At 41.1% G+C, this 20,132-nt stretch overlaps 1 protein-coding gene and 1 pseudogene across 4 annotated transcripts in view; one reads left to right on the top strand and one right to left on the bottom strand.

Annotated features, from left to right (window-relative positions):
* Positions 1 to 20,132, bottom strand: part of CUL1 (cullin 1) — a 96,926-nt gene that overhangs the window by 62,805 nt on the left and 13,989 nt on the right. The window lies entirely within an intron of this gene.
* LOC132211630 (U6atac minor spliceosomal RNA) lies at positions 11,546 to 11,656 on the top strand (annotated as a pseudogene).

Genomic DNA, 20,132 nt, shown 5'->3' with positions numbered 1-20,132 from the left:
GGTTGTCAAACTGCCAGGGCAAGTTTGAGTTAGCCCAGCACTTAACTTGGTGCCATCCCGCATCCTCAGTGGCATTATAGCTCTTCATAAACTTGGGCATAGTAGGTCATGTTTATAGAATAAGTCCAAACTACTGAAACCTAAATCATCTCTACTATTTGTCATCTAAGCTAATGACTTAACATTTTATGAAGGCACAATACTATTCCTGATCCTGAATGTATTTTATGTCATATCCTATACAATAAAACCCTATTATGCAAATAGACCGAACGGGGGAATGACTGGTCGCTATGATGCACACTGACCACCAGGGGGCAGATGCTGAACACAGGAGCTGCCCCTGAGGCAGTGCTAAGAAGCAGCGAGCGGGGAGCGGGCCTAAGCCAGCAGTCGGACATCCCCCGAGGGGTCCCAGACTGCAAGAGAGCGCAGGCCGGGCTGAGGGATCCCCACCCCCACCCCCACCCCCAAATGCACAAATGTCGTGCACCGGGCCTCTAGTATTCACATAGTTATGTTTGAATGTGGGACAGAAAAATGCCCAACAAGAATTCCCTCAAGTATTAAGAAAACTAACAACTCAGCAAATGTTTCCTAAATATAATTTCAATCTGAGTTTCCTTTTATCTATCTTGAAAAGATCATACCTGATAGCATCACCTGTTTAAACCTACACTCTCTTCTCTGGCACTTATTTAATTGTCCCCTAAGTGGAAATTACCACTTAAATTCTCCAGTCCAGATTTCTCTGAACTCCAGGCCTGTCTATATCCAACTGCCTCAGTAACATCTGCTGATGTCTCAAGCCCAACAGGTGTACAGTTGAACTCAGGCTCTAGCCCCAGACTCCGTTCTCCACAATGTTGCATCTCATTAAGTGGCAACTCCATGTATCCACAAATCAGAAACCTATCACTTCCCCATGTATTCCTCACACAGCAGCTGAGTCTAAGACTGCAGATCTGATGAGATTGCTATCCTGAGAGCAATGAGGGCAGGAGGGGGCAAAGTAGTTGGAAGCAGAGAAATCCTTACTGCAGCACCATTAGATCTTTTCTATCTCTTCACTTACCTCTTACCAAACTCCCCTTCATCCCCTCGGTACAGCACAGACTCCTCCCTTTCCTGGGCACCCTGGTCTCCTCCCCACTCCGAGGATCTTTGCATTTGCTGCTGTTTCTGCCTGGAAAGTTCTCCCTCTTCATCAAGTTGTTTTCCAGCTACACTTCCAGCCAGGTCAGATTCACTAGGGAGCTCCCAGACAGGTCAGGTTTGCCCATTTCACAGGACTTTCCCTTCTTAACTATTATTCAAGGTCATGATTCCACGCATCAGTCTCACTTCACTGGTGAGAAGGATCCCAGGCACAGATGCCGTCTCTCCCGGTCACCACAGTAACTTGAGAACCTAGGTCAGAGCCCAGTTCTAAGCTCAATCAATGGTTTTCATAAATAAATGAAAGAATGTTTTGTTTTTACAGTTGTAAAACCATTTATTTCCAATGAATTTACAGGTCAATTATTAAATTATTAAGAAGAATTAATAAGGTCCCTGATACAATATAAATACACAAAAATCAACTGTATTTTCTATATAACTCACAACAGTTAGAATATATAATTAATAAATGTCATCTACTGTAATAACAATATAAAGTGCTCGGAGACATCTATCAAAGTATTATATAGGAGAGACATACCATGCTCATGAACAGGGACTAATTAACGTAAAGAGGTCAATTCTCAAAAAATTGATTTAACGCATTTACAATTAACATGTATTGTTCTTTGTTAGCTTTGAGAAACTGTGCAAACTAAGTCTAAAATGCACATGTAAGAACAAAGGCTTAAGAAAATCTAAGACATAATAAGGAAAAAGAAAATAAAGACTTGCCTTGCCAGATTTCAAGGCTATCAAAATGACTATAGTAATTAAGACAGTGTAGTGTTGTCAGTGGCATTGTTAAATTTGCCAGCGGAATAGAGAGCAGAAATAGACTCATACAAAATAGAAGGCCTGACATGTTGTAGTGGGGAAGAAAGGAGTTTAAATCTTTTCAGTCTAGTGATGGTGAACCTTTTGAGCTCGGCGTGTCAGCATTTTGAAAAACCCTAACTTATCTCTGGTGCCGTGTCACATAGAAATTTTTTGATATTTGCAACCGTAGTAAAACAAAGATGTATATTTTTGATATTTATTTTATATATTTAAATGCCATTTAACAAAGAAAAACCAACCAAAAAAATGAGTTCGCGTGACACGCGTGTCATAGGTTCGCCATCACTGGGCTAGGATAACAGGTTTACTCATACAGGAAAAAAAAAAAAAGTTAGAATCAACACAATATAAAGCAGATTAAATCCTGAAATATTAAAAGACCAAAATCTATGGCAAATAGACTCTAAAATGACCCCCACTGTTACACCTGGTATTCGTGATCTCAAGTAAGGACCTGTGACTTGCTTCTAACCAAGACTAAGTGTCACTTCCAATTGAGCTACATTGTTAGTAGTTTCTCTACTGATTTCCTCCCATCCTGGCTTTCATGAAGTAAAGTGCCATATGGAGAAGTCCATGTGGTCATGACTGAGGGTGTTCTCCAGCCAAAAGAACAAAAGCTTTTAGTCCAAGAACCCACAAGGAACTGAATCTTGCCAATAACCACAGAGCTAGGAAGCAGATGCTTCTCTAGGTGAGTGTCAGATGAGATCCTAGTGCTAGCCAGCAACCTGATGGCAGCCTTGTGAAAGACTGTGCACAGGACCCATGGATTCATACCCACAGGAACTGAGATAATCAATGTGTGTTGTTTTAAGCCATTAAGTTTGTGGTAATTTTGTTATACAGCAATAGACATCCAATAAAAGTATTAAAAGACTTAGAGTAAAATAGAGGATAGTTTTAGTGCCAAGACTGGAAAAGATTCTTTAATAAGACAGAAAACTATTTATACATATAAATATATAACCCTAATATGCAAATAGAATGGCAGAACAACTGAATAGCCAAACAACCAGTTGCTATGATGTGCACTGACCACCAAAGGGCATGCGCGGAACATGGCGGGCATCGGCAGCAGGCAGCAGAACATGGAACATGGCGGGTGTAGGCCGTGGCGGGATGGTGGAGCAGGTGAGTGGGGGCACCAGACCAAGGTGGGGCACCGGTCGCTGTCATAGGGCAAGCCTCTGGTGGTTACTGAAAATTCTTTGCTCCCGTGCGCCGAGGTCCTGCCCAGCACTTGCACCTGCTGCTGGCGCTCGGCACCATCAGTGGGTGCGAGCAGCAGGGCCAGTGGGAGGTGGAGAAGCCACCACTCGAACTGCTGCTGGCACCGGCCCCAATTCTCTGCACTGTCAGTGCATGGGAGTGGTGGTGGTGGGAGCAAGGCTACTGGCAGGAGGAACCAGGTGGGGGCACAGAGGATGGGCCGAGACCTGTCCCTGTGCCCACCACAGCCTTGCGGCCCACAGTTCCTTTCAAGGTGCACGAATTCATGCACTGGGCCCCTAATAAATAATAAAAGAAAACATTGACATATTTGCTTACATTCAAATTAAGAATACCTGAGTAGCAAAACAGATTACACAAATGGTAGGACAAAGATCATGAAAATAGAAAGAATATGTTTTTAAAGGATTTGGAAATAATGAAATACCAGTGCCACCGAGTATCTGAACTTGCCCCAAATCCCCCTTTAGAATCTCTACAGAATTCTATCTTGTTTCTTCTAAACTTTTTCCTTCACATACTAAATTTTAGACTATAAATTTATTTCTTGGTTTCAATTATTAATGTTTTATGTAATCCTAGTCATCACAAATGTATACATATCTTAACACAGTGTTTAAGTAGACTTATGAGAGTTACAGAAATTTAGTGACTGATATTATTTATTTGGCAAATATTTAGTAGGGAACTGTAAGTACCAGGCACTGTGGTGGGCTCTGGTCATGTAGAATCCTATATAATAAAAGCCTAATATGCTAAGTGTCCAGTCATCCGTTCAACCAATCAAAGGGTAATATACTAATGATATGCTAAGGCAGCAGTTCTCAACCTGTGGGTCGCAACCCCTTTGGAGATCGAATGACCCTTTCACAGGGGTCGCCTAAGACCATCGGAAAACACATATATAATTACATATTGTTTTTGTGATTATTCACTATGCTTTAATTATGTTCAATTTGTAACAATGAAAATACATCCTGCATATCAGATATTTACAGTATGATTCATAACAGTAGCAAAATTACAGTTATGAAGTAGCAACGAAAATAATTTTATGGTTGGGGGTCACCACAACATGAGGAACTGTATTAAAGGGTCACGGCATTAGAAAGGTTGAGAACCACTGTGCTAAGGCCTCCCAACCGCTTGCTATGATGTGCACTGACTACCAGGGGGCAGTCTACCAGTCGACCAGATGGTATGACGTGCACTGACCACCAGGGGGCAGATGCTCCGACTGGTAGGTTAGCTTGCTGCTGGGGTCCGACCAATCAGGACTGAGTGAGACAAGCTGGATGTGCCCTGGAGCCCTCCCACGGTCTCTCCCAGGCCCCGATTATGTACCGGTGGGGTCCCTCTTGCAATCTGGGACCCCTCGGGGGATGTCAAAGAGCCGGTTTCGGCCCCATCCCGCAGGCCAGGACAAGGTACCCCACTGGTACATGAATTTGTGCACTGGGCCTCTAGTAGTTTAATATTTAAGAAAGTTAATTTTTTAAAAGCCTGATATACATATATATTTTTTGTACTTTATTTTATTTACTTATTTATTTTTGTACTTTTTTAACAGCTTTATTGAGATATTATTCCTATACCATTCATTCATCCATTCACAATACAGAGGTGGGCAAAAGTAGGTTTACAATTTTAAGTACATGAAACAGAGTTTATTCTTGTATTATTAGGCATTAATTATTGCCTTATTTTCATATGAACAACTGTAAACTTACGTTGCCCCCTATGCATATAATTAGTGGTTTTTAGTATATTCATAGAGTTATGTAACCATTACTACAATCAATTTTAGAATATTTTCTTCTTTTTTTATGTTTTTTTTTTAATTTTTCCCCTTTATTGAATAAGATATTACAAATGTTTTCTTATCCCCCCAATGTCCCCTCATCCCCCCAATTTGTGCACCGGGCCTCTAGTAGTTTAATATTTAAGAAAGCTAATTTTTTAAAAGCCTGATATTTTTAAAAAACTAAGAATGCTACAAATATCTGATTATAAACTGACTGGAGTAATAAAATATAATATAGGTATGCCCCAAAAGACTAGCTTATCAGTCAATGCTGAATTTTCAGAAACACACCACTTTACAAGCTATAAATCCTTCATCTCATAACTGGGACACCACAAAACTGTCAAGAATCTTATGCAGACTTCATGAACAGTCAAAGAAGTTCGTTCGAATGTTTTTTTAGGTAAGGGGTAAAAATATTTTCCTAAGAAATCACATTTCATAGCCAAAAGACTTGAGGGCCAAAAAGCCAATAGATGTTAAAAACAAAAACTAAACAAAATATATACCTAGGAAATTAGGCAGTATATAGACCCTGGCATTCCATGGTGCACGTACTGTGGTCACAGGCACCCAATAAGGAATACTGAAATTTTCTGACACAATATCTGCATTATTTGATACTTGGATGCACAGGAAATTGAGGCACAAAATGTAACTAACCAAGTACAGGAACCAGAGGAAGAGCCAGCGGTACCTTCATACACCAGCCACTAGCCATGAAGCCTGAATAAATTACCTCACATGCATGCCCGCACACGCACACACAATTACACTTCACCTTTACCTCTCCCTAAGAAAGTAAGATAATGGACCGGCATACAAAAGTCAAAGTAAGCAGGTCTAATGGAGAAGAGAAGTTGTATGTTTAAGAACTTGTCTCCAAGAAAAGTCTTGTTTCAAAGGGTCATGAAAGCCAACATAATCATATTAAACAGCCTTCAAACAATTCAAACCATGCGCTAATCAAACAGCCTGTTTCTCAAGATTTTAACAGTATAAACTTCCTTCATTGAGTAGAAGCATGAACTACTAAGAATTCTGAAAAACATATCCTCTCTGATATCAGTAATTCAGTTTCATTAGCAATGAAAGGACTGTTTTAAAAGAGCATTGTTAATCTTGTACTAAACACTAATTGGACATAATCTAAACAGAACATAAAGGGAGTTTGGAAAATGCTAGCTCTAGTGAAAAATATTTTATTTTATTTGCTACAAGACTTCATGAGTGAACATATTTTATAAATTTCTGTCCAAAAACCAGTATAAAGCATCTCCCTCTTAAATTGACTTGGCTGTAGAGTATTTTTTCCTAAACATATCGCAGGACTGGTGTTTTAAGAAAACCCTGTTTCCAAGAAAAAACATATTAAGAGAAAAAGGAAAGATACATCTGTACTGATCCCTACTGATTCCTAACTCTTGGGATCAACCACACACTGTTCTGCAACTTTTGTCACTTTATAATGAAATACTCCTAACTTCACTTAATGAAATACACCTTACTGTTTTAGTGAGCTATGTAATATCCTATTGCTCATCAAAGAGCTAAAGAGCTTCTGGCTGTTTACTTTTTAACAGCTGGAAGTCACACTGCAACAAGCAGCCACAGAAGCATTTCTTTCTTGCTGACTTGAGTGGAATGAGGAACACTTACATAAAGCTAAGATCGAAAGGACTATGGGACCATCTCCTAGGACAGAATACACTAGAGGAGGGACAGATTGGTAGCAGGTGGTCTACCTGTGCACATGTGATTCTGTGGTGTGTGTAACCATACTAGGCAGCTGGGCTGTGCGAGTTCATCTCTGACAGGCACTATTTGAATCTGGAGCCAGAGTGAATCAGAGAAATTAGAGAAAGATGGGCCCAAAACGAGTCCCAAGGAACACTTAGAAACTGACTTAAGGGGAACCATAAAGTTTATATTTGCAAAGTTAAAGCCCAAAACAATGAGAGCCTTCCCCGCACCTATCCTGGAGACTTGGGGAAGAAAAGGCCATGGTTGGCTGGACCTAACAATGGTCACTGCCATTATTTCTTGTATGATCTTGGGTAAATTGCTTAATTCCTCTGGGAGTCAGGATTACATAAGGCAGCATAGGGTTTCATAAATGCTAGGTATTATTTTCATTATCATGATGATTTCTGAAATGTAGCTTTTGGCTTTCGTTTCATCTAAGTCACTGGCGACCTCAGCAAGGACAGTTTCACTGTGGTTTTAAGGGCAGAAATGAAACTGGAACTGGCTAGAAGGGACCAAAATGCTTATAGACTATCTTTAGGAACCTTGGCCATGAAAGAGTGAAGAAAGTTAGAGGGGGATCTCTGTCTCCAGAATGAGGGAGGGATAAAGGAGAAGTGGCTGTGGTTAGAAGTGTGATTGGTGACTCTGAAGTGGTGCAGGCTGGGTCAGGTCTAGGGACAGAATGGAGTTCAAGAAGCAAGAGGTCAAGGCCAAGGGAGGACTGTCCATGCTGAAGCCAAGTCCACTCAGATAATGGGTGTTGGAAGTGGAGATGAAGGCTCTGAACTGGGTGTCAGAGTGTCCACTTAATTTCTGAAATACGGTGGCGAGCAGATGACAGGGAGGGAATGAGCAGAGCCTCCAATGAGCCTGTCCATGGCTGCAAACATCACACAGGCCCACCTTCAACATGGAGGCTAGTAGAGGAGAACCAAGATGGCGGCATAGGTAAACACCAGAGTTTGCTGCCTCGAACAACCACTTCAAAAATACAACTAAAAGACGGAATGGACATCATCCAGAACCACAGGAAGGCTGGCTGAGTGGAAATTCTACAACTAGAAGGAAAGAGAAAAGCATACTGAGACTCAGAGGAGGCACAGTGCGGAAGTAAAATACTAAGGTACAGAGGCGCACATGGAGCGGGCTGGCGGCTGAGGGTGCAGTTGTCGTTTTCAATCGGGAGGGAGTCTCAGGCTCTGAGCTCCAGTTCCGGGCGAGTCTCTGGGGACCCAGACTCATACGGGAGAAGCGGGACTGTCTGGCATCAGTCGGAACTCGAGGGCAGCTTTCTCTCGAAGGGGCTTGCAGCAACTGCCGAGACACTGAGAAGCAGAGCCTCTGAGAGCAGCCATAACTGCTAGCCCCGCCCTGTAGATCCCCTGGGACCCGCCCCGCCCAAGCCCTGCAGGGAGGCTTTTGCTGGATAGCCTAAGGCAGAGGCTAGATTAGCACCTCCCTAGAGATCCAGGAGCCAGTGTACCCAGAGGTCAGAGTGGGACCATCCAGTGTGCAGCTCCGTGGAAACATAAAGAACACACTCACGGGGCAGACTCAGTGAGCACCAAAGCCCCACTGAAGCAAGTCTTTCCCTAGAGGGGTGTCTCCAGCACAGAAGTTCTCCCACTGCAGACACAGCTGATTCTCACAGCCAGTTGGCCTGGAGGTAAATTCCTCACAGTGATACCAACTACAATCAAGGCTTAACTACAACAAGACTGTGCACAAAGCCCACAAGGGGGTGCACCAAGAGTGTCCTCCTCAGGTAATTGGGGAGGCTAAACCACTGGGCCCTAGAGGACACGTAGCACAGAAAACCACTTTATCAACACAGCAAAGCATAAAAAATGCAGAGACAAAGAAACAGGACACAAATGACAGAAATGGAGGAAAACAAACTACAGGATATAGAGTTCAAAACCACACTTTTAAGGTTTTTCAAGAATTTTCTAGAAACTGCCGATAAACTTAATGAGACCTACAAGAAATCTAATGAGACCCTCGAGGTTGTGATAAAGGACCAACTAGAAATTAAGCATACACTGACTGAAATAAAGAATATTATACAGAATCCCAAAAGCAGACTAGAGGATCGCAAGAATCAAGTCAACGATTTGAAATACGAAGAAGCAAAAAACACCCAACCGGAAAAGCAAAAGGAAAAAAGAATCCAAAAATACGAAGATAGTGTAAGGAGCCTCTGGGATAGCTTCAAGCGAACCAACATCCGAATTATAGGGTGCCAGAAGAAGAGAGAGAGCAAGATGTTGAAAACCTACTTGAAGAAATAATGACAGAAAACTTCCCCTACCTGGTGAAAGAAATAGACTTACAAGTCCAGGAAGCAAAGAGAACCCCAAACAAAAGGAATCCAAAGAGGACCACACCAAGACACATCATAATTAAAATGCCAAGAGCAAAAGACAAAGAGAGAATCTTAAAAGCAGCAAGAGAAAGTCAGTTACCTACAAGGGAGTACCCACACGACTGTCAGCTGATTTCTCAACAGAAACTTTGCAGGCCAGAAGGGAGTGACAAGAAATATTCAAAGTGATGAATGCCAAGAACCTACAACCAAGATTACTTTATCCTGCAAAGCTATCATTCAGAATTGAAGGTCAGATAAAGAGCTTCACAGATACGGAAAAGCTAAAGGAGTTCATCACCATCAAACCAGCATTAAATGAAATGCTGAAAGGTATCCTTTAAGAAGAGGAAGAAGAAGAAAAAGGTAAAGATACAAATTATGAACAACAAATACTCATCTATCAACAAGTGAATCTGAAAATCAAGTGAATAATCTGATGAACAGAATGAACTGGTGATTATTATAGAATCAGGGGCATAGAAAGGGAGTGGACTGGCTATTCTTGGGGGGAAAGGGGTGAGGGGGATGTGGGAAGAGACTGGACAAAAATCGTGCACCTATGGATGAGGACAGTGGGTTGGGAGTGAGGGAGAAGGGTGGGGTGGGAACTGGGTGCAGGGGAGTTATGGGGGGGGAGGGAAGAGGAACAACTGTAATAATCTGAACAATAAAGATTTAATTAATAAAAAAAACCCAAAAAACATGGAGGCTAGTGGGATGTGGAAGAATATAAAGAGCCACACCTTGGCTTTAAGGAGTCTTTGAGGAAGAGGCTGTAGGTTGAAAGAATAGGACTTGAGAAAGCTCCCTAAAGAACTAAAGTAGGGAAAGGAGGGGTGGGGTAGGGGTTTTGATCAGAGGATGACATGCAACTATAGGGTGCTGGTTCAGAAAATAGAGATGACCATGAGACAAAACAAGGGGATTTAAGCCTCTAGTGCCAGGAGAGGATGGCCTTGGCTTTACAAGACTGGGCCGGGGATCCTTGGATAGGACTACGGGGCCAAGCATTTCTCACCACATGCCTAACCAAGTAAACTTTGTGCATCCTCCTCATGTATTATTCCCCCGACACAAAACAGACAGAAATATAAATTCCTAAGGCTTTAATGAACATAACTACATTTCTACTGCAGGGGAGGAACACATAAATTTTAAAGTAATAAGAGAATTGTACCCCCTCAATTTCACTTTAAATACTCAAAAAATTCACATACCACTTTTGCCTATTAATGATATTTATTTCCATTTCTATAATTAAGAACAAACACACCGAGCAAATGCTGTTGCAGAACCCAATGCTGAGGAGTGTTAAGACCATTCAAATCAGAATTCTAACAGGAATGCAAGAAACAGGGTTTCTCAAAAAACACTATAGCTGCTTGAGTTAGGTTGATTGCTTAAAAAAAATGTAAAAAAGCTGAAAGAAAAAAGATAAAAATATTACAATATCGTCTAAAAATAAAGTCTATATTCAAGTTAATGAAAATACAGTTAAATTTCACTGTTAAAAAAATAAAACACCCTGGCCAGTGTGGCTCAGTTGGTTGGAGTGTTGTCCTGTGCACCAGAAGGTGGTGGGTTCAATTCTCAATCAAGACACATACCTAGGTTTCGAGTTAGATCCTGGTCAGGAAGCATGAGGGAGGCAGTCGATAGATGTTTCTCGCCCTCCCTCCGTCCCTCCCCACCCCCATAACCAATTTTTAAAAATTATGAAATAAACACATAAAACAAAACTAGATTTAGTCTTTCTAGTTTAGTGACATTTTAAATCTGGTTAAAATAGAAATGATCCTGGGTATCACTCAATAAAGCCATTAATTGTTTTCTGAGACTAGGTTAGAAGTATGAACACCACCAGCAAAACAAACGATTTAGATCAGGGGTGGGCAAACTTTGTGACTCCAGGGCCACAATGGGTTCTTAAACTGGACCGGAGGGCCAGAACAAAAGCATGGATGGAGTGTTTGTGTGAACTAATATAAATTCAAAGTAAACATCATTACATAAAAGGGTATGGTCTTTTTTTTTTGTTTTATTCATTTCAAATGGGCCGGATCTGGCCCGCGGGCCGTAGTTTTCCCACGGCTGATTTAGACCCACACACTTTGCATATGTATACCAAGAAATATGCAGATACATGAATTTGTGGCACTGTTTTATGAGAACGACAACAAAAATCCCAAACCTGGAAACAACCCCACATTCCACTGACAGAATTGTCCAATAAAAATTGTGGGAGAGTCACAATGGACCACACACACAGTGCTTCAATCTCAGATCTATATTTCAACATGAATTGTAGAAAGAGTTCTTAGTGAAAAATGTGACAGAAGAATCAGAGTATGATACCACTCTTATACATAATATTTAAAAGAAAAAAACAGTTCTTCTATGAGGGGAAAGAAGGCTAGCAATCCCCTAGATAAAGATGGGAAGACACTGTAAATGACCATATAATACAGATTTGGTTAAGGCACTGGCCACCATGGTTTTCCGGTGCTTATGCTCAGAAAATTCAAAACCCAAAACACCATACTTATTAGATATGTACACTCTTGCGGGTGAAATGATGTGATGGCTGGGATCTCTCACCTGGGTCACTAGCAAGTCTCTTCATTGGTCTGTCACCAGTCTCACCTCCTCCAACCCATCCCCCACATTCTGCCCAGGTTAATTTCTAAAACACAAACAGCTATTCATTCTATTAAATGAATAGACTCCATGACCACCTTATATACTCTCCCACACCCATGCCCACCCCTAAGTAGTGTCCATCAAATAGAACTGCTTGCTCCATGTCAGTTTACCAACTCTGTAAGGAAAGGGTGTAATATTTACTAGAGGTTAGAATGCTAAACTCTGTGCCAATAGGGGCTTTAATACTTTGTCTCACTGAACACTTACTGGTACAATAACCTTATTATCTGTATGGTACTTCTTACAAATGAGGAAACTCTGGCTCAGAGATATTAAATAATTTGCCCAAAGACACTCTACTAATACGTGGTAGGGATTCAGACCCAGACCCAGTATTTGGGTTCTAAAGCTGTGTTCGTTCCATCAACCACTCCCACCGCAAGCTGTTTCCACAGAAGGTGATGGTGTGCTACCTTACTGTAAAAGGCGCTAGCTACCAAGACTTCCTCTTGAATTTGCAATTACAACAAAGACATTCGAAAGATTCAGGACATGACTATTTAATAAGTCCAAATGACTGCATATCAACAGGACAACGAAGAGCCAGCAAATTCATGAACTGGAAGTTTATTTATACTTACATTCCCAAACTATGTAAAACTTTCTACTTCATTTGAATATTCATCAATTAGTATTTGAATGATACTTATTTTTAAATTTCATTTAAAATATTTTTATTGATTTCAAAGAAGGGAGAGGGAGAGAGACAGAAACATCAATGATGAGAAAGGATTGGCTGCCTCCTGTACACCCCCCCAGTGGGGACTGAGCCCACAACCTGAGCATGTGCCCTGACTAGGAATCAAACTGTGACCTCCTGGTTCATAGGTCAACATTCAACCACTGAGCCACACCAGTTGGGCAAATTTCATTCTTTTAATCAAGAAGGAATCTAAACTTAAAAACCCTGTATATGGAGCCCACTTGGTTGTGCTTCAATAATGAGGGTTCGTTCTATTGCACATCTACCAGGCTAACTTTGATAAGCCTATGGGACTTCATTGTGAAAATTCAAGGCTTGCAGAACTTATACTTACTTGTAACATTTAAATATATCATTCCATCCCTATACAAAAGAGATTCATTATAATTAAGTTCAAGCAATTACAGGTGGCAAGTATAAAAAATTCCAATTAATATCTTAACAGATGGCTTTCCAGAAATAAGAGCTGAGTTTGTCTCTACTTAAAAATCATTCAAAATCTTTAAATCCATGTCTACAAAGTAAGAGGAGCAACAGAAACATGTGCTCAAATTGGAAATTGGTTCTGCTATTTCTCAAACAACCAAGCCAGATTCCAAAGACGTGAATGTATCAGAATTATTCAACTTGCTTTGTTTATATCTTTTCTCAAAGTTAATAATTAAACATTTGGGGTATTAAAAGACCACCTTCAGTTAACATAAATTTATCGCATGACCCATCAATTCCATTATGACATGTCTACCTTTCCAAACAAAACATATGTCCACCCAAATATGTGCATAGCACCATATTTATAATAGACCAAAGTGGAACCCAAATGTCCACTAGTGGGTGAATAGATTAGCAAAATGTCACAGTCCTACAAAAGAATACTATTTGGCCCTGGCTGGTTTGATTCAGTGGATAGAGCGCCAGCCTGCAGACTGAAGGGTCCCGGGTTCGATTCCGGTCAGGGGCACATGCCCAAGTTGTGGGCTTGAGGGTGGGGGGTGTGCAAGAGGCAGCCGATCAATGATTCTCATCATTGATGTTTCTATCTCTCCCTCTCTCTTTCCCTCTGAAATCAATAAAAATACATTTTTTTAAAAAAGAATACTATTTGACAATGAAAAATGAAATAATGCCCTGGCTGGTGTGGCTCGGTTGGTTGCAGGTTCAATTCTCAGTCTGGGCACAAACCCAGGTTGTGGGTTCGATCCCTGGACGGGGCACGTAGAAGGCAACCAATCAATGTTCTCTCTAACATGGATATCTATCTCTCTCCCCCGCCCCTTCCCCTCTCTAAGAATCAATAAGCATGGCCTCGGGTGAGAATTAAAAAAAAGAAAGAAAAATTAAGTAATGACACATGCTACAGCATAGATGATCCTCCAAAACATTACACTAGTGATAGCCAGATGCAAAGACCACATATTACATGATTCCATTTATCATATGAAGTCCACAGAGCAGGCAAACTACAGAGACAGGAAGTAGATTAGTGCTTGGCTGGAATGGAAATGGAGAGTGACTACAAACAGGCACAAGGATCTTCTGTGGTTGATGGAAATGTTCTGGAACTGAACTTTGATGGCTGCAGAACTCTAACTTTACTAAAAATCACTAAATTATACATTTAATAAAACTAGTTAATTTTATTGTATGTGAATTATAACCAATAAAGCTGTTAAGAAAAAAAAAAACACCCCAGCTTTAAAGCATGCTACCTATAAACATTTATGGGTCAAATTCAGGTCATTCACAGAAAGACATGTATCTCTACAAAATAACTAGGTTCTGCATACTGAGGGGGCCTTAGCACGAAAGGCTGTTGTATCAAGTATTCTGCTGGACAGAAACTTTAAGAGCTGCTATTTAAGATGTTACTGATAGAGGGGGGCTCATACTCTAATGCAACATATATAAGCAAGTGACAATGTAATTTAGAAGATTTAGCTGAAGCTACTAGAGCTGTCAGGTGGTATATAGGATTTACTGCCATATTAAAGATACAGACAAAAACTGCAATACAAGCTCAGAGGGTCTGAGAGAAATCATTCCAGGCCACAAAGATCAAGAAAGCTTTAGGAACATTTGTCTGAGAGCTCTGTGGAATTGGGATGACTGGGACCTGAGAGCAATGAAATTAACCGGCAGGTTATTAGGGTTGAGATACAGGCTCAACTTAAATGCCCAACAATGGGAAAGGAAGGCCAGATGCTTAAAACCAAACCCAGTAGGAATTATGGTGAGTGGATGGGAAATGAGTGGCATTGGTAAGGAAAAGATTAAGGATGACAAGGGCTCTCTCTCAAACTTATACTTTCAAACCTCCAGAAATTTATCTCTAGGTTCCAGAATTTCAGACAGTACATTAAAAATTCAAAACAACTTAACGATTGCTGGTGGGAATGCTCAATGACACAGCAGTAACTGGGTTGTATCTAAGGACATTACAGATGCATTTACCCTTTCACCGAGCAATCTCACTTCCAGGAGTCTCTCCCCCAAAAATAAACTGGCCCAAAACCACATGTAATAAACTCAAGTTGAATCACTGCAAAGACTGGAAGTCAACCCAAAACCCATCAAGAGGGATAGAAGGACTAAATTATGCGTATCCACAAAATAAAGCATTGTGCAGTTAAAAAAAGATGACCTCTTCTTACTGATAATAATACAGTGATTTCTTAGTGGAAACATTAACTGAAAAAAGCAAGGTTCTGTGTGTGTGTGTGTGTGTGCACACGCGCGCGCGCACTGCTGGTGTTGAAGTGGGTAAACCCTAACACACAGGTATAGCTACATGTTTTGCTTTTTAAAAAGAACAGAATGGGAGGATAAACTATAAATTAAAAATGGTTACATACCTAAGGGGAGGAAGAAACAGGGTTAGATAAGCTGGGTTCAAGTGAGACTCCAGTGGGGGCCCAGGGACAGAATTCAGGGAATTGTGAATGTAGATGGGGAAAAATTCCATCTTGTTTTTCACTAACCTCTCACTGAAAGAACAATCCCTCCAATCATGAATGAAGGTAACAGAGCACAGGAGTCTTAGCAGCACCTGACTTTGCCACCACGAAATCACAGATATCTGCACTACTCCATGACGGCCATTACCAGTATCATTTATGCTCAGCAATATGTCGAAAGTACAGACAGTATAAAACCCACTCTAGATCTGAAGTAGGTAATATGTTAAATGTGTTAACTTGTAATTCTCAGAGGTAGACATGTTTGCTCTACTTTATTTGACATCTTTTATGGTTATAAAAAAACAAATATTACACTGTAAAAGCTATAAAAGTATTTGTGAGCCCTGGTTGGTTTAGCTCAATGGACAGAGCATCTGCCTGGGGACTGAGGGGTTTCTGGGTTCAATTCCAGTCAAGGGCACATGCCCAGACTGCAGGCTTGATCCCAGTGGGGGGCATACCGGAGGCAGCTGATCATTGATGTTTCCCTCTCTCTCTCTCCCTCTCAGAAATCAATAAAAATCTATTAAAAAAAGTATTTGTGAGCCATATTTAGCCAATAGTATCTCAAACAATTAACTGTACCCTCTGCTTTAGGTAACACCTGGCAATACTGTAATAGTAAATAATACCAATTCACAAGTAAAATTTCATGGGCAGTTCTAGGTTAAATGATGATCATCCAGACATTCCTAAATCTGTCCATATAAAACCTTTATATTACTAAATTGAACAATCTTTAAAAATTCTCAGGCTAGCAAAACCCCACGGGGAAAGGGCATTAAAAGAGAACCCCAAAGAGAAAGGTGATATTTTAAAGAGAATTTCTCTTAAACAAGTTATGTGAAGAAGCCTAAAGCTAGAGGGAAGATGAAGAGCTTAAATTAATTAATTGCTATTAATGAAACTAAAGACTTTATGCAAATTTCACCAATGCTTTTCTAGGATCTCACATAGTTATTTCTCCTTAGTCTCTTGCAGTCTTTTTATTTTTTTCCCATCACCTTTTATCCCCCTACTAGAGGCCCGGTGCATGAAATTCATGCATGGTGTGTGGTTCCCTAGGCCTGGCCAGCGATCTAAGTGCAAGTGTCTGGCGTGGAAGGGCAGGTCCCAGCTGACCTCTGGGCCCTGTTCCCCTGCGTGTGCCCCCCTCCACCTGAGTCATCAGGCCCCTGCCTGGCTCCCTTGGTGCCTGGGAGCCGGGTGGCGGGCCTGCTCCCCGCTGGCCTACGGGGTGATCGGGTGCCACCCGCTCACCTGCTCCACCATCCCGCTCTCATCGGGGCCCATTGGGGCTTAATATCCAAAATATATAAAGAATTTATACAACTCAACACCAAAATAAAACACAAACAATCCAATTAAAACCGGGCAAATGACCTGAATAGCAGTTCTCCAAAGAGGACATACAGATGGCCAATAGACATATAAAGAGCTTAATTTTAGATAGGGTAAATGTGAAGTGATTAAAACAAAACACCAAAATGAAAATGTCCAAGCAGGCAATTTAGAACTCTAGCCCAAAGAAAAATCACACCTCAAGTAATGCATAAAAAAGTAAAAAATTGTTGGCAGCAATGCAAATAAAATTCTCTAAAGAAAGAATTTAATAGAGATGAGGACTGAAGTTTACATTTAAGGGACACAAGAAAATGAGTTCCCACCACCCATCAAAGAGAGAGACAGACAGACAGACAGACTAGAGACAGTAGGAGCACCAGGAGGCCAGAAAACAGAAGCCAGAGGAGAGTAGTTTTATGAACGTTCCAGTCCCTGACAATGTCCAAGTTCTGCAATAAATCGTAAATGAAAGAGAAGGTTTATTATGAAAAAGTCAGTGCCAGGAGATAGTGGCCTTGGAGAATGTGTCTCCAACAGAGTGGATGCCAGGTTGTACCCCTGTAGAAACGGCCCACTCAAACAGTGTGAGAAGATGCTCCATTGGTCACTGATGGAAACCAACAGGAAACTGGCATCTGTGTCACAGGAGGATTCCAGACTGGCTAGGATAATATGGTGACTTACCATCCCCATTCGCCATTTTACAATGAAAGTATGAGTGAGATTTAAGTTTCCTTTTAAGTTATAAAACTAGTAGATTACAATCATAATTATTATAAGCTTATAATGGAAGCATGACAACTATCATGCTTCAACTTCCAAAATAAACCTTATTCAAGAATAATATGCCACCGATAATTATTTACAGTAACAATCTCATATGAAACTTTTGTGCATCCAGAAGAGCTTTGAAATTAGTACTTACACTAAATAAATTAATATAGCTGCCTTCCACTGGAGATCAATCTTTGTCCTTCTAATTATATAATACAGAAACATGCTATTCTAACTCATTCCCCTAAACACATGCATATTTATAGTTATGAGAAATTTCAGATGTCATTAAGCATAGAATTTTGTTCTATGAACATCTTAGTATTAGGAAACTGTTTTCATTATCTTAGATTTGGTACTTGAACAATTAATAGAAAAGGGTCATTTTAAAATCCTAAAATCCACCTACAAGCTCTCAAAGCCTTAAATATTGTTTAATTCGTAACTGATTCTTTAAAATAAATACCGTGTGTGTGTGTGTGTGTGTGTGTGTGTGTGTGTATACTAGTATATATTATTTCAAAGAGGAAGGGAAAGGAGCGAGAGACAGAAACATCAATGATGAGAGAGAATCATTGATCTGCTGCCTCCTGCACGCCCTACACAGGGGACTGAGCCAGGAACCTGGGCATGTGCCCTGATTGGGAATAGAACCGTGACCTCCTGGTTCATAGGTTCACGCTCAATCACTGAGCCATGCCAGCTGGGATATAAGTGATTTTTAATTTAGTCAGCATATAAGTTCTTTGTTTTAATTACCATATGACTTTCAAGTAGGGTATCAAGCATCACTAATATACATTGTTTTAAAAACTCAAAAACTTGCAGATGACCATGGGCACTTAGTATTGCACTTAGTATTTAACAGGTGCTATAGATAGTTTATCCACATAAACTACTTTTAACTGCTAAGGACCAAATTTCAAGTCTTAGTTTCAGCACAATTTTATGAACACGTTTTTCAATGATCTAGCTTGCACATATTTTATTACAAAGAATTTTCATTCATGTTAAAACAAGGAAAAGTGATATTAGATTTGATCCTGATTATCTACACTATGAATGTTTTTCAAATTGAGAACTGCAATCCATGTGGGACATAACAGTAACTCAGTAAATGGCAATGGGACATTTCAAACAGTGAAACAGAAAGAATAGAGCTCACAGAACATAAAGTAAGTGTTCTTCAGTGCATCTTTGATTTCAGTTATGTTTGTGTGTGTTTGGGGTCATCCTAAGGGCCCAAAGAAACACATTTACAAATATAAAAAACAAGTGGGTTTTTTTCCCCTCCAGAGATGCTAGTGATGCAGGAACATCCTAAGGCCACTGAGGGTGGAAATCTAGGCCTTCAGCTGGGGAGGCACAATCACACGTTTCATGCAGGCGGCAAGTCCCGCTTCTGCTGGCGAGGTACAGCCAGGAGGGCTGCTCACAAAGGCAGCATTATCCTGCTACAAATGCTGGAACTCTTAAATGAAATGAGCTTCAACTCACAGGTCCCAAAATTCATTTCCAACTTGCCCGCGTGCGTGGTGAAGTCTGTACATACCAGTAGATGGTGAGTGCTGAGCCTCGAAATGATATCTGCTAAGATTTGGAAAGCTACCACATCTCTAGGAAACAAGGTTATTCACCCAATCCAGGTTTTCAAGCCTTTTCACTCCACTAACACAAATAAATTAACCCTAAGTTCAAAAACTCCAATCAGCAATTTTCCCTACCTAATTGACCTTTCAAAGACACTTCCCATTTCACTACCAATTGGTTTAAAAAGGATATTGTCAAGAGAAACCAAGATGGCGACATAGGTAAAGACCGGAAATTGCCGCCTCCCACAACAACTTCAAAAATACAACGAAAAGACAAAACGGACATCATCCAGAACTACAGGAAGGCTGGCTGAGTGGAAATTCTACAACTAGAAGGAAAGAGAAAAGCACACTGACTCAGAGGAGCTGCGGAAGTAAAGTGCAGAGGTACGGAGGCTCGAGCGCGGTGGAAAGGGTCTGGTACCTGAGGACGCGGCTGTCTTTTTGAATCGGGAGGGAGTCACAAGCTCCCGACTGCTCTGAACTCCGGTTCCGGGAAGTCTCTGGGGACCCAGGGCTCATACGGGGAGAAACTGGACTGTCTGGCAGCAGGCAGAACTCGGATCTTGAGGGCGGCTTTCCCTGAGAGGTGCTTGCAGCAATTACAGGGACACTGAGACGCGCGGCCCCTTAGGGCAGGGCTGAAGATCCACCATAGCTGCTTGCTCCGCCCTTTGATTCCCTGAGACCCCGCCCCACCCAGGCCTGGGCAGAGGCTTTTGCTATGAATGCCCCAGCCCTTTGCAACCTGGAAATTACCTAACAAATTGCAGCTGGGCCAGACAGACCCAGAACTTCCAAGAGAAGGCCCAAGGCCCCACAGCAGCTTGCATTGCTTCACAGCTGGGCCTCATCTGGGCACCTCCAAACCCCAAAAAAGGAAGGGGAATCTGCAGATCTCTTT

Source organism: Myotis daubentonii, chromosome 10, assembly GCF_963259705.1.
Source record: "Myotis daubentonii chromosome 10, mMyoDau2.1, whole genome shotgun sequence".
Classification (NCBI taxonomy): domain Eukaryota; kingdom Metazoa; phylum Chordata; class Mammalia; order Chiroptera; family Vespertilionidae; genus Myotis; species Myotis daubentonii.
The sequence above is the reverse complement of the archived record's forward strand: the minus strand, read 5'-3'. Positions and strand labels throughout refer to the sequence as shown.